Source organism: Chiloscyllium plagiosum, unplaced genomic scaffold, assembly GCF_037043375.1.
Source record: "Chiloscyllium plagiosum isolate Xiang-an unplaced genomic scaffold, Cpla_swu_hap1 HiC_scaffold_3, whole genome shotgun sequence".
Classification (NCBI taxonomy): domain Eukaryota; kingdom Metazoa; phylum Chordata; class Chondrichthyes; order Orectolobiformes; family Hemiscylliidae; genus Chiloscyllium; species Chiloscyllium plagiosum.
Genome location: NW_028270141.1, coordinates 117,213,344 through 117,226,895, shown reverse-complemented (window position 1 = coordinate 117,226,895; position 13,552 = coordinate 117,213,344).

The following is a 13,552-nucleotide window of genomic DNA, read 5'->3' as shown; positions in this document are numbered from 1 at the left end:
TCATCTATTGCATCCTCTGTACCCGATGTGGCCTCCTCTATATTGGGGAGACAGGCCGCCTACTTGCGGAGCGTTTCAGAGAACACCTCTGGGACACCCGGACCAACCAACCCAACCACCCTGTAGCTCAACATTTCAATTCCCCCTCCCACTCCACCAAGGATATGCAGGTCTTTGGACTCCTCCATCGTCAGACCACAGCGAAACGACGGTTGGAGGAAGAACGCCTCATCTTCCGGCTAGGAACCCTCCAACCACAAGGGATGAACTCGGATTTCACCAGTTTCCTCATTTCCCCTCCCCCCAGTCTGTCTCAGTCAAATCCATCAAATTCAGCACCGCCTCCCTAACCTGCAATCTTCTTCCCGACCTCTCCGCCCCCACCCCAATCTGTCCTATCACCCTCACCTTGACCCTTTTCCACCTATCACATTTCCGACGCCCCTCCCCCAAGTCCCTCCTCCCTATCTTTTATCTTAGCCTGCTGGACAAACTTTCCTCATTCCTGAAGAAGGGCTAATGCCCGAAACGTCGATTCTCCTGTTTCCTAGATGCTGCCTGACCTGCTGCGCTTCTCCAGCAACACATTTCCATCTCTGATCTCCAGCATCTGCAGACCTCATTTTCCCTTTACTCACCAAACAAGCTAGATGCTGGGAAAACTCACCAAGTATGTCAGTGCACATATCTGATCAATTCAACTCACTGCTTGCACTGAACAATCTCCAAGTTAGTTGCTGGGCAACTATATCTCAGGACACAAGCTGTAGACACCAGTTGCATAACGACTTTGTCCACAAACATCAGTACCCGGCATCTGCCAACCGTCCCAAGCAACATGGTACCTCGCCCGATAAACTGGCAGACCATGCAGGAAACATAGGCATGTATTGCAGGGCATATTAGCAACCAGCACTGAGAAAACTTCAGTGGCGACTTTGTGTGAAGAGGCAGACACCCAGCTCACAGAGCGGAGCAAGCTGCATCTCAGAGCTGCTCACTTACTCTCTTAGTGCTCATTTGCTTTGTGCCTAATTGCGTACTCACAGTGTCAGGGCCTTGCCATGCCATGGCTGCTGGGTCAACCTGTACAGCAAACACATTGCAAGTTTACCCCACCAAATGGCTAAGTTGGAAACCAGCGGGGACCAGTCCCCAGTGCAGTCGAGGGACAGCCACCATCAGGGGGTTCTGGGACCGTCTGTCTAGGTGCTTTAGCACTGTCAGTCATCCACTTGGGATGCTCACCATGCCCCAGTGTCCAGTGATCAGTCCTAAAGGCCATCGCAAGCAGTCAGGGGAATCATGTATCATCAAGGAGTTGCAAGGGGCTCTGTTCAATTACAATCCTGGGTGTCCCTCTGTTGATCTTTCAGGAGGCTTCGGCAATGGGAAGTTGTGGAGGCAGTGGAGTAATCCATAACAGAATGGGGTGGAGGTCTCAATATTGAGGGTGAGTGTGGAAACAGGCATTTGTAGAAGTGAGGACAGTGATGGGGGTGAAAACTCTAAGTACATGGGGAAATGTGGAACAGCAGCCAAGGGCACAGGAGGCTACAGGACAGGGAGCTATTGACTTTGACCATTGCCATGTTCTCAACAGGGTGAGAGGAAAGAAGCAGAATGGGTTTCAGGTTTTGTGTCAGGGCTCAGGATCAGGGAGACTCTGTAGAAACATTGGAGACTTTAGAACTGTAGGCATATAATTGTAGACAAAGTTCAACGCGGTCAGTCTTTACATGGAGGAGTGGAGTAGAGGGAGGTGGTGGGGGCGGGGTGCTGTGTAAAAATGCACGATGGGGGTAGTGCAAGATTAAATGGGGGTTCTGGTGACCAGACAGAGCCTTGTGCTGACAGTGTCCACCATGAGCTGTGTTCCCTGCCACATTTTCCCTTCTGGTTGTGAAGGGTTGCTCAAAAATGGTTGGAACAACGCACAGGGAGAATGGAGTAAGTGTCTAATTGATGGATGAAAGCATGGGAACCACATTTGTGGGACACCATGACCATGTAGCAACAAAAACATGAGGCAGCTGTTTGCAAAGCCCAGTTACATTGGGTTTGTCATCATTTCATCACGTTAGCTGTGCACACAGAGTGAAGGTACTTTGGGGTCAGATACTGGTCAAAGGCGATTTGCCACACGCCATTTGCATTTACATATTGAACTTGGGCATGTCAACTATGTTGACATCATCAGGAATGACGGTACAAAAGGCTGAATGGGACCCACTACTCGTACAACTTCAAATCCTCATCATGCAAGTATTACAATCATCTGGTGCTGATTTTTCATATTATTCATTCACAGGGTGTGAGCGTCACTGGTTGAGCCAGCATTTATTACCCATCATTTATTGTCCTTGAATTGTCTGGCTTGCTAGGGCCATTTCAGAGGGCAGTTGAGAGTCAACCACATTATTGTGACCAGGTAAAGATGGCCAATTTCCTTCCCTAAAAGACGTTAGTGAACCAGCTGGGTCTTTATGACAAACAACAACTTTGTTTTAACGGGCATCTTATGTACCAGCACTCTCGATAAACTGGTAAAAAATTATGTACCTCAAATACCACCATGTTTACTGTATTATTCTGTTCAATTGCAATGATTTGGAGATGCTGGTGTTGGACTGAGGTGTACAAAATTAAAAATCACCGATAGCAGGGTGTGCTATCGGTGACTGCTCTGAGATCTTAGAAACATTTACGCTCCTTCTATTCTCATCTTACCGAGACTGATGGGCACAGCCACTGGTGGTTCATTGGTCACTGAGGCTGCCTTCTTAAAAAGATGAAGGCAGATGGAGAAGGTCCAGGGCTGACAGTAAACCCAGGAGCAGCCCCCATGAAGGACAAGGAGCACCCAACTCAGGGAGAGGTTACAGCCACAGTGTCCATCAGGATGTGTGGGCTGGGCAGGAGGGCCAGAGTGCTCCAGCCCTGACTCCATTTCCTGGGCATGACTGAAGCACAGCGTCGATGCGGGTTCATACATCCTGGGAATGCTGGAAGCTTGAACAGGACCTGAGGGCAGCAAGAGCAGGGGGACATTTTCTGCCAGTGCCCCCGGAGAAGATGCCAGGTCCCTCTGAACTTCGTTGTGTAGGGCTCCTTCCAAGGATTGCTGGGGGAGCTGGGTGAGATCTCTCAGTCATGCTCCCACAAACAGATCAGGACAGTGGCTCCAGGATCACATTTCTTGATGATGAGGGCAGTGCTGCAGCCCGGGCAGTGGGATTCGGAAACATTGCTGTCTTCCCTCAAGTACACGACACCATCAACTGCACCCACGTGGCACTGAGAGGGTGGTATTACAACACTGCAGAATTCATCACCATGAAGGGATTCCATTCCGTTAATAATCGGGTGGTAACAGTGCCCAGTGGTAATCACTGTTACCACTTCCTGGAGGTGTGTACCCACTGCCCAGGCAGCTGCCATGGTTCCTACATCCTGGAGCACTCTCATGTACCTGGTGTGTGTCTGAGAGAGCAGGGACCTTACAAAGCTGGTTACTGAGCAACAGCTACCCACTGGAACCATGGCTGATGGCACCATTACACAGCTCTCTGACTGATCCAGAGTGCAGGTACAATGTTACCCATTCCTCAACCAGGGACAGGTGCAAGAGTTGAGGGAACTGCTGAAGATGTGGTTTTACTGCTTGGACCGCTCTGGGATGACCCTCCGGTACAGTCCGAACAGAGTGAGCTACGTCAGCCTGGTGCACTGTGCTCTGTGCAATTGGAGCAGACAATGGATGCTGAAGAGCTGGGAGGACAGAAACAGTCTTCTCAGGAGAAGGGCAAGGACTTTTGGGTGGAGAATGCTGACATTGTCCTTTACAGAGCTCAGGTATAGTGAGCACAACAATTCAGACCAAACCTCATTGACAACCATTTCTAATTGGCGAGATTTGGTGCAGCAAAGCATCATTGACTGTAAAATAATCTTTGGTCATATTGCCAACATCTAGTTGTTGTTGTGGGAGTGAAGCCTCTGCCGGCTTCATTTTTGTTCCCTTTTGCTCTCTCCGAGTAAAATCTCACGGTTGTGTTTGTGTTTGATTAATTGCTTGCCGCACTAGGCTTCGTGGTGTGAAAGACCTGATACAACTTGGACATAGTCAAAAAACAGTAAGATTCAGTCCATAAACATTTACAGCACAGAAGGTGGCCATTCAGCCCATTGTGTCTGCACCAGTCAACAATGATCTAATTACACTCGTCCCATTTTCCAGCTCTTTGGACCATATCCCTGTGGCTATGGCAATGCCAGTGAATATCTAAATGCCGCTTACATGTTATGAGAGTTTCTGTCTGAACTATCATTTCAGGCACTTTGTTCCAAACTTCACCAGCCTCTGGGTGAAAATGTTCTCCTCAAATCTCCTCTTAATCTTCTACCTTCTACACTAAACCTACATCCCTTGGTTATTGACTTCCTTAAAAATGGGGGGAAAATGCCCTCCTACCCATCCTCTCTATGCCTCTGATAGTCTTATACACTTTATCAATTCCCTTCTCAGCTGTTGCTGCTCCAAGGAAACAGCCCCAGCCAATCCAACCATTCCTCTTTGCTCAGACCCTCCTGCCCTGGCAACATCCTGGTAAATCTCCTCTGCATCCACTGTAGTGTAATCACATCCTGCTTACAATGTGGTGACCAGAACTGCACACAATACTCTAGTTGTGGCTTAACCAGCATTTTATACAATTCTACCATAACCTCCTTTCTCATGAATTTAATGCCTTGGTTAATAAAGGCAAATATCCCATAGGCCTTCTTAATCACTTTATTGAACTACTCTGCTATCTTCAAGGATCTGTCTGATCTTCAGTGCTTTCCAGTATCCTACTATTCTTACTGCAATCCTTGGCCTTGTTAACCCTTGTTGCTGTTCATGAAAGGATAAACATTTCCTGGGACACTGGGATTAATTTCCCCACTCGTCTTCAAAATAATGTCATGGAATTTTTATATCAACCTGAACAGGCAAATGGAGACTTGATGCCATGGCATCATTCATAACTACCTCAGCTTGGCATATCATCTGAGTTATAGCATTCCATGGAGCCCGAGAAATTCATAGTCACATGGTACAGAGGAGGGTCTTCAGCCTATCAAGTCTGTACCAACTCATATATACTAGGAGAAAGTGAGGACTGCAGATGCTGGAGATCAGAACTGAAAATGTGTTGCTGGAAAAGCGCAGCAGGTCAGGCAGCATCCAAGGAGCAGGAGAATCAACGTTTCGGGCATGAGCCCTTCTTCAGGAATTAGGAGAAAGTGAGGACTGCAGATGCTGGAGATCAGAACTGAAAATGTGTTGCTGGAAAAGCGCAGCAGGTCAGGCAGCATCCAAAGAACAGGAGAATCGACGTTTCGGGCATGAGCCCTTCTTCAACTCATATATACTACTACCTACACCAGGCCCTCTTTCTCACACAAAGTCCAGAGCCTTGAATACTCTGGTATTTCAAGTGCTCACCACCTCCTGCCTTTCACTCTGAAAGTATGTCCCCTTATTATTTACCATTCAATTAAGAGGAACATCTGCTTTCTATTCACCCTATCCACGCCCCTTGTAATTTTACATACCTCTATCAGGGCACCCTCAAACTTCTCTACTCCAGAGAAAACAACCTGAGCTGAACCAACTGAAATGCTCCATCCCAAGCAACATCTTGCTGAATCTCCTCTGCACCCCCTCCAGTGCAATCACATCTTTCCTTTAGCATGGTGAGCAGAATGCACACTGTACTTCAGCTGTACAAATCAAAGTCCTGTACAGCTCCAACATGACCTCCTTGCTCTTATAATCTATGTCACATCTGATAAAATCAAGTGTCCTGCATGCCTTCTTAATTACTATGTTAACCTAACACTTGTAGGGAACTGTGCACAAGTACCTCAAGGTCCCCCTGTTCCTCTGAGCTTCCTAGCATCTTACCATTCATTGAGTGTTCCATTGTCTTGTTCCTTCTTCCAAAGTGCATCACCCCACATTTGTCAGGATTAAGCTCTATCTGACACTCATCTGATCTGACCAGTTCGTTTACAGAGGAATCTTAATTATCCGAAGGACACGGGTGGGCAGTATTTCATTCCATTAATCAAATTCTGGATAATTGAATGCCGGATAACATAGTTTAGCCGAGCATTGGGACCTTGCGAACTTGCCGGATAATCCGATATTTGGATAATCGAATGCCAGATAATCGAGGTTCCTCTATGTTTCCTCCTGTAACCTAGCACCTTCCTCCTCACTGTCAACCACCTGGCCAAACTTTGTGTCATATGTAAACTTACTTAACATCCCTCCCCCATTCTTATCAACATCATTTATGAATCTCACACTATATGGTACCGAGCACTGATCTCTGTGATATATCACTGCACATCAGACTCCAGTCACACAAAAGGCCTTCCACCACCATGCTCTATCTCCTGCCACTAATCCAATTTTGGATTAATCTTGTCAGGTTACCCTGGATCCAATGAGCTTTTACATTCTTTATCAGTTTCCCATGTGGGATCCTGTCAAAGGCCTTGCTGAAATCCTTTTCAACTAAATCAAGTGCCCCATCTTCATCTATATACTTGGTCATGCCTCCAAAAACTTCTACCAGATTTTGTTAAACTCTGACAAAGCCTTCTCTAAGTCTAACGTTTCTTCAGCTCTACATTGGAAGTTTTAAACCTTAATTTTTATGCTCAAGTTTCTAGAATGGAACTTGAACCCACGATCCCCTGGCTCATAAGTGGGGGTACTACCAATTGAGCAACAACTAATCTGCCATGTTTTACAAATCACTGTTACATCCATTTCTCTCATTTGTTCAACTGTGTCATCAGAAAGAAAATCACCAAGTCGCTTATGTTGTAACACAGGGAGAAAGAAAAATATTGGAGAAAGTCCTCAGTCCCTTCAGCATTTAGCAACGACTGAGAATCAGATATCGTGCTGCTCCCTAATAGAGTGGGGTGGAGAACTTGATCTCGATTGACAGTACTATAGCATTACTAAAGTACTAAAGGAATGTAACACTGTCAGAGGTGCTATGCCTGAAGAGAAAATATCAAACTTCAGCCCATCTCTTCCCCCAGGTGGATTTAAAAGATCTCATGGCACACTTTCACAGAAGAACAGGGAAATTATCTCCAGTATTCTGATCAATATTTATCTCTTAATCAACACTAGCAAAGATTAGAGGTTTTTGAGATGTTGGTCTGTGTAAATTGGCTTTCACATTTCCTACATTACAATAGTTACTGCACTTCAAACTCCGAAGATGTGAAAGGTGTTCATAAATGTGTTTCTTTTTTTAAAAAAAATACAATATGGTTCTGAAATGTGGAGAAGGAAAATTGAAGGAAAAAAGGATACTTTTTATTTGAATACTTTTTTAGCCCTTTGTTTCGTGTGAGTTTGGTCATCAAGGTCAGAATTAATTTTGCCTGTGGTGTTAACAGCTATTAAATATAATTGATCTTCATCTCTTCTGTGGCCTGAATTCAAACAAACATCCTATAGGTGAAGAGGTGGTACTTTAAAATAATAATCCTCATTATCCAATCTACTGAGAACAGTAACAATTTCATTAATGTATCTTTAAATGCAACTTGAATCTTTTTACACCTAGTTACTGGGAGAGAGTACAGTGCCTGTGAAATTTATTTTTGATGAAAAAACATTAATAATTCATTAAAGAGTAAGGCAGCATGCTTTTCAGTATTGAAAATGGACTCACCAGCTATTTCAAATGCTTTTATCTCTGTGTTTCATTATGCATGTCCAAAGAATTCATTGACTCATATTAGACAAAAGATGTTACAATTTGTTGATCTGGTAAGCATTAATAAAACACAATTCATTTTGACCTTGGATGATGGATCTTTTCTCATTTCTGATGATGGATGATCATTGGCCAAAACATTAATACTGTCTCTCTCTATAGATGCTGTCTGAGCTGCTGAGTATTTCCAGCATTTCCAGCATTTCTCATGTAGTCAGATGGTTTTACAGAATTTGATCATTACTGAAAAAGACACAATTTATTGATGCTTCTTGTCTCACACTCATCAAAACAATTTGCAATATTACACATTCAGGGTTATTTAGCAAATACTGTCCAATCACAAATATAATGCACTTGTCAACCAAACAGCACCCTCCTCTCTTTACTTTGGTACTTCCTGCAAATTGTCCTGATGGGTATAACATGAAAAGCTTCAGCAAAATGTTTCTTTCTTTTATTTCTATTTCAGATTTCCAGCATTTGCAGAATTTTACTTTTGCACTCACCTTTTCTGTCATGCTTAGTGGATAAGTGCAGCAACTTTCCACACTTCACATGCCCAGATGCTGAATGTCTTGGCAATGTACAAGTGCAGAGAGTCTTGAGGAACAGCTGATCAAAGGAGGTTCTGTTTTCCACTTGTGACTCTGCATACAGGGATGATGGGAGTTGCTGTTTGACATACTTCTTAGTAACAGTGAGCATAGTTAGTCTCACTCTACCACCACACCTGATCCTTTTGAGCCAGTATTTACTGAATAAGTATTGATCAAGTCTATTTACCAGCAATGACTCCTCTACATTTTCTTCCTGATATAGATAAGCTGCAGAGCTAGGCTGAGAGGTGGCAAATGGAGTTTAATGCGGACAAATGTGAGGTGATTCACTTTGGTTGGAGTAACCGGAATGCAAAGTACAGGGCTAATAGTAAGATTCTTGGTAGTGTAGATGAGCAGAGAGATTTCGGTGTCCATATACACAGATCCTTGAAAGTTGCCACCCAGGTTGACAGGGTTGTTAAGAAGGCATACTGTGTTTTGGCTTTTATTAATAGAGGGATCAAGTTCTGGAACCATGAGGTTATACTATAGCTGTACAAAACTCTGGTGCAGCCGCACTTGGAGTATTGTGTACAGTTCTGGTCACCGCATTATAAGAAGGATGTGGAAGCTTTGGAAAGGGTACAGAGGAGATTTACTAGGATGTTGCCTGGTATGGAGGGAAGGTCTTACGAGGAAAGGCTGAGGGACTTGAGGCTGTTTTCGTTAGAGAGAAGAAGGTTGAGAGGTGACTTAATAGAGACATATAAGATAATCAGTGGGTTAGATAGGGTGGACAGGGAGAGCCTTTTTCCAAGTATGGTGATGGGGAGTATGAGGGGGCATAGCTTTAAATTGAGGGGTGATAGATATATGACAGATTTCAGAGGTAGTTTCTTTACTCAGATAGTTGTAAGGGTATGGAATGCTTTGCCTAAAACGGTAGTAGATTCGCCAACTTAAAGTACATTTAAGTCGTCATTGGACAGACGTATGGACGTACATGGAATAGTGTAGGTGGGATGGGCTTCAGATTGGTATGACAGGTCGGAGCAACATCGAGGGCCGAAGGGCCTATACTGCACTGTAATGTTCTATGTTCTATATATACGTACCTCTAAGCTCCATGCACAGCTGTGGCTTCCAGAAGCAGAATCAATGAATTGGCACGATGTGTACGGAATTTCCTAACCACACGGCAGAACAGCTTTGAAGGAATGTCACTTAGCAGATGCCTGGCTGTGTAATTGGCTGCAGAATTACTGACAAAAGACCACTCATTTATGGTAATCGGTAAAAAGGCCAGAGGGAAGCTCAGGAGACCATTCACAATGCACTAAGTCACAGTGGTGACTTTTCACATTTTATTATTGCTTAGGCAAGGTCTGCATTTATTCCCCATCCCTAATTATCCTTGAAGAGGTGATGGTGAGCCTGCCCACAGTCTATGGGATCTATGGGCACCAACAGTGGTGGTTAGGATGGGTGTTCCACAGTTTTGACCCAGTGACTTACAGGATGGTAATTAAGTTAGTGGGGAACTTACATCTGATGTCCCTGTCCTTTTAGGTAGACATTATGGGCTTGAAAAGGGATGTTGAAGGACCCTTCCAAATTCTTCGTAATCCTCTCATTTTAAGACTGAGGGTGCAAATTACAAAAAAGAGCATTTTGTTGAGACACACAAGTCCTCCTGCCCACTCTCAGAGCGACTTGATGCCACTTTAAGTGTCTACCTGGCAGTACTGGACTGATGCCCCACGCTGCTTACCTCTGCTGTGCATTACATTAATTTGAGATGAGTTGTCAGGTGTGGAGCTGGAACACACCTCAACAATACTGTTCTGTATCTATCTCACTCTTTCAATCCATTCCCATCCACCTTATTGCTAAAGCTGTTGGGAAAGAAATACATCCAGAACAAAGCATGGATAGGATAAATAGGCAAAGTCTTTTCCCTGGGGTCAGGGAGTCCAGAACTAGAGGGCATAAGTTTAGGGTGAGAGGGGAAAGATATAAAAGAGACCTAAGGGGCAACTTTTTCACATAGAGGGTGGTATGTGTATGAAATGAGCTGCCAGAGGAAGTGGTGGAGGCTGGTACAATTGCAACATTTAAAAGGCATTTGGATGGGTATATGAATAGGAAGGGTTTTGAGGGATATGGGCCGGATGCTGGCAGGTGGGACTAGATTGGGTTGGAATATCTGGTCGGCATGGATGGATTGGACCGAAGGGTCTGTTTCCATGCGTACATCTCTCTGACTCTATGACTCTAACGGCTCACAGTTTGGTTTTGAATTTGTTTGGAACCAATCGATCTTCTCTGGGGTGGCAGAAAGTGTACCACAGTTGATCACACCACCATGTTGGGTGCCAAGTTTCCACCAACTGGTTGTTAGCCATTGAAGACTCTTGGAGAAACATGCCTGCCGGTGGATATGGCAGTCTCAGTCAGACTGCTTTCGAAACCTGGCCAAGTAATTTTCTATTAGGGCGGCATGGTGGTATAGTGGTTAGCACTGCTGTCTCACAGTGCCAGAGACCTGGGTTCAATTCCTGCCTCAGGCAACTGTCTGTGTGGAGTTTGCACATTCTCCCTGTGTCTGCGTGGGTTTCTTCCAGGTGCTCCGTTTCCTCCCACAGTCCAAAGATGTGCAGCTTAGGTGAATTGGCCATTCTAAATTGCCCATTGTGTTAGGTGAAGGGGTAAATCTAGGGGAATGGGTCTGGGTGAGTTGCTCTTCGGAGGGTCGGTGTGGACTTGTTGGGCTGAAGGGTCTGTTTCCACACTGTAAGCAATGTAATCTAATCTATTTGATTTCGGAATCAGCAGACAATATTGTCCACTTTATGCCAGCAACGTCACCATCTGGGTTCACACCCAAAAGAAGAGCATTTGATGGAGTAGCTGGAAGGGATATATTACCAGATTTATCACCCTCAAGGAGCAGAAGAAAAGGAAAACATTAGAGCACAACAACCATTTAATTAAGGATAATTCCATTTTTGTGCTTTTGTGGGTTTACTGCCAGGAAAATCAAAATTAATTCTCAAGGACTAAGGGATACACAATGCAAACGTTTGGAAGCTGCTTTAATATACTCAGCACTAATCATTCAACAATGAATTTCCTTCCCACAGCGCTGTTGCACAAACTCTATAGTCTATTGCAAGATAAGTTCCAGCCATCCAGACCAACAACTTTTTAATTGCTCTCAGACCAGACAACTCGCAATCTGACTGACGATTGTGCTGATAATTCTCTGCCCACATTAAATGAAATGTTCACTATGGAGGGATTATGTTTTCCAGAGTCTTTCAAGGCAAGAGAGGAGAGTGACTAGTCAGTACTTGCATGAATATATTTTGGGGAGCTGAGTTGAAAAGGGATTGATTTCAGAAGCTGTGGAACTACACAATATGAAAATGATCTTGATTAGCATTTAACAAACATGATCAGTTGAAAGAGCAGACACCTTCCAGTCACTGTAAATTGCATACTTCACTGCTTAGTAGCTCAGATCCTTTAATTTAATTGCCACCGTCTTTGTTTTGCCCTATAATTTAGTTGTTTCTGTTTGTAGTTTTATGATCATAGCAAAACCCTTTAATAGCATTCCTTCATGTTTATGGTGTAAGTGCTTAATACTTTCTGGAGGGGCACAACATACACACTTAAAGTTGAGAGTACACACCCCATGACCAGAAGTACAGTACTTTCGATCATCCTCGCCCTGACTACAATGCTTCAAATCCCGCGTCATGCCCAGAAGTCGTTTGTTAAGTTGCTGTTTTTCCTGTTTGGGTGGCGTGATCACGCAAATGCTCAAAGTGATCCCTTCCCTTTTATAGCCTTTAGCTGTTGGCGCCATAAATCTCCTTTGAGATAGAATCCCCACAGTTCTGTCCCAAGAACACTTCAATATGTTCCAAACATACTCTATAAAAACATTTGATTTAGCAGTTTAAAAGTAAAGATTTACTTATTTTCCTCAACCAATTTAAGGACTGTTTTCACACATTTTGCCAATGTCTTGAAATATATTGGCCTGGGTTTATTTGAGCTCTCCTTCCAACTGTTGTCCAATTCTTCACCCTTCTTCCCATTTCTCCTGGAATCAGAGGTCTCTGTTGAACATTAAGGTCATCAAGGTAGAAACTCTTTTTGTCTGGAATTTGGGCAGCTTAAAACAGCCCTAACCAGGAGAACAGCTTCTTCCCTGCTGTTATCAGACATAAAAATGGACTTCTCTGTACCTTTTCTGTAGCTGTAACACTGTACTCTGCATTCTGTTCTATTACCATGTTGACTTTATACAAACTACGAATTGTCTTGTTAGCACGCAAAACAATACTCATCATTGTGTCTTGGTACATATGACAACAATAATAAATCAAAGCAAAGCAACCTGTAGTGGCTCCAATGACAGATAAATATTCTGGGTAAACTGCTGATAACAGTTATGCCTCTACTGGAAGCCATTCCTTCAGAAGGATCAAATTGTTATTGGACTCAGGTAACCCTGAGGATAAAGAAGTGAGTGGGTGAGGGTGGAATTGGTAGAAGGCAGCAGGAGCTGGAAATGTGTTGCTGGAAAAGCGCAGCAGGTCAGGCAGCATCCAGGGAACAGGAGAATCGACGTTTCGGGCACAAGCCCTTCCCCAGGAAGTCCCTCATGGCTAAAACAAACAAGATTAAAAGCATTTTGAAAAATTAAACTCTGTTAGTTGTCATCAGCCAGATCACAACCACGTTCACATAATCTGAATGGATCAGCACTGAGGCCTACTTAGCTCTAAGCTATCGAATTTCCCGTATGGATTCAGGATCTAACAGGTTTTATATCCCTCGCATATGATGATCATTGCATCTGTCCAGATGCCTGAGAAATGTCATATTCTTAAGGTTGGATACAGAAATATTTCAAGCGTCCCTGAGGTGCAGCCTGATGATCTCTAAAAGTGATCATCATGATCATTTTATGTCCATAAAATAATTCCAACAAGTCAAATCTCAAGGTCATGCAAGAACAATGGATTCAAGCAGTGTAGACTGCAATAAGTAAAAGGACAAGAAACAATGTGGCTTAATTATACGTAGATATTTATCACACTTCAAGGTAACTAAAGCTGTTGAGGTGACTAATTGTCATTGTACATTGAGAACTATCTCAAGCATCAAGGACCACACCCTTAGGATCTTTAGCAA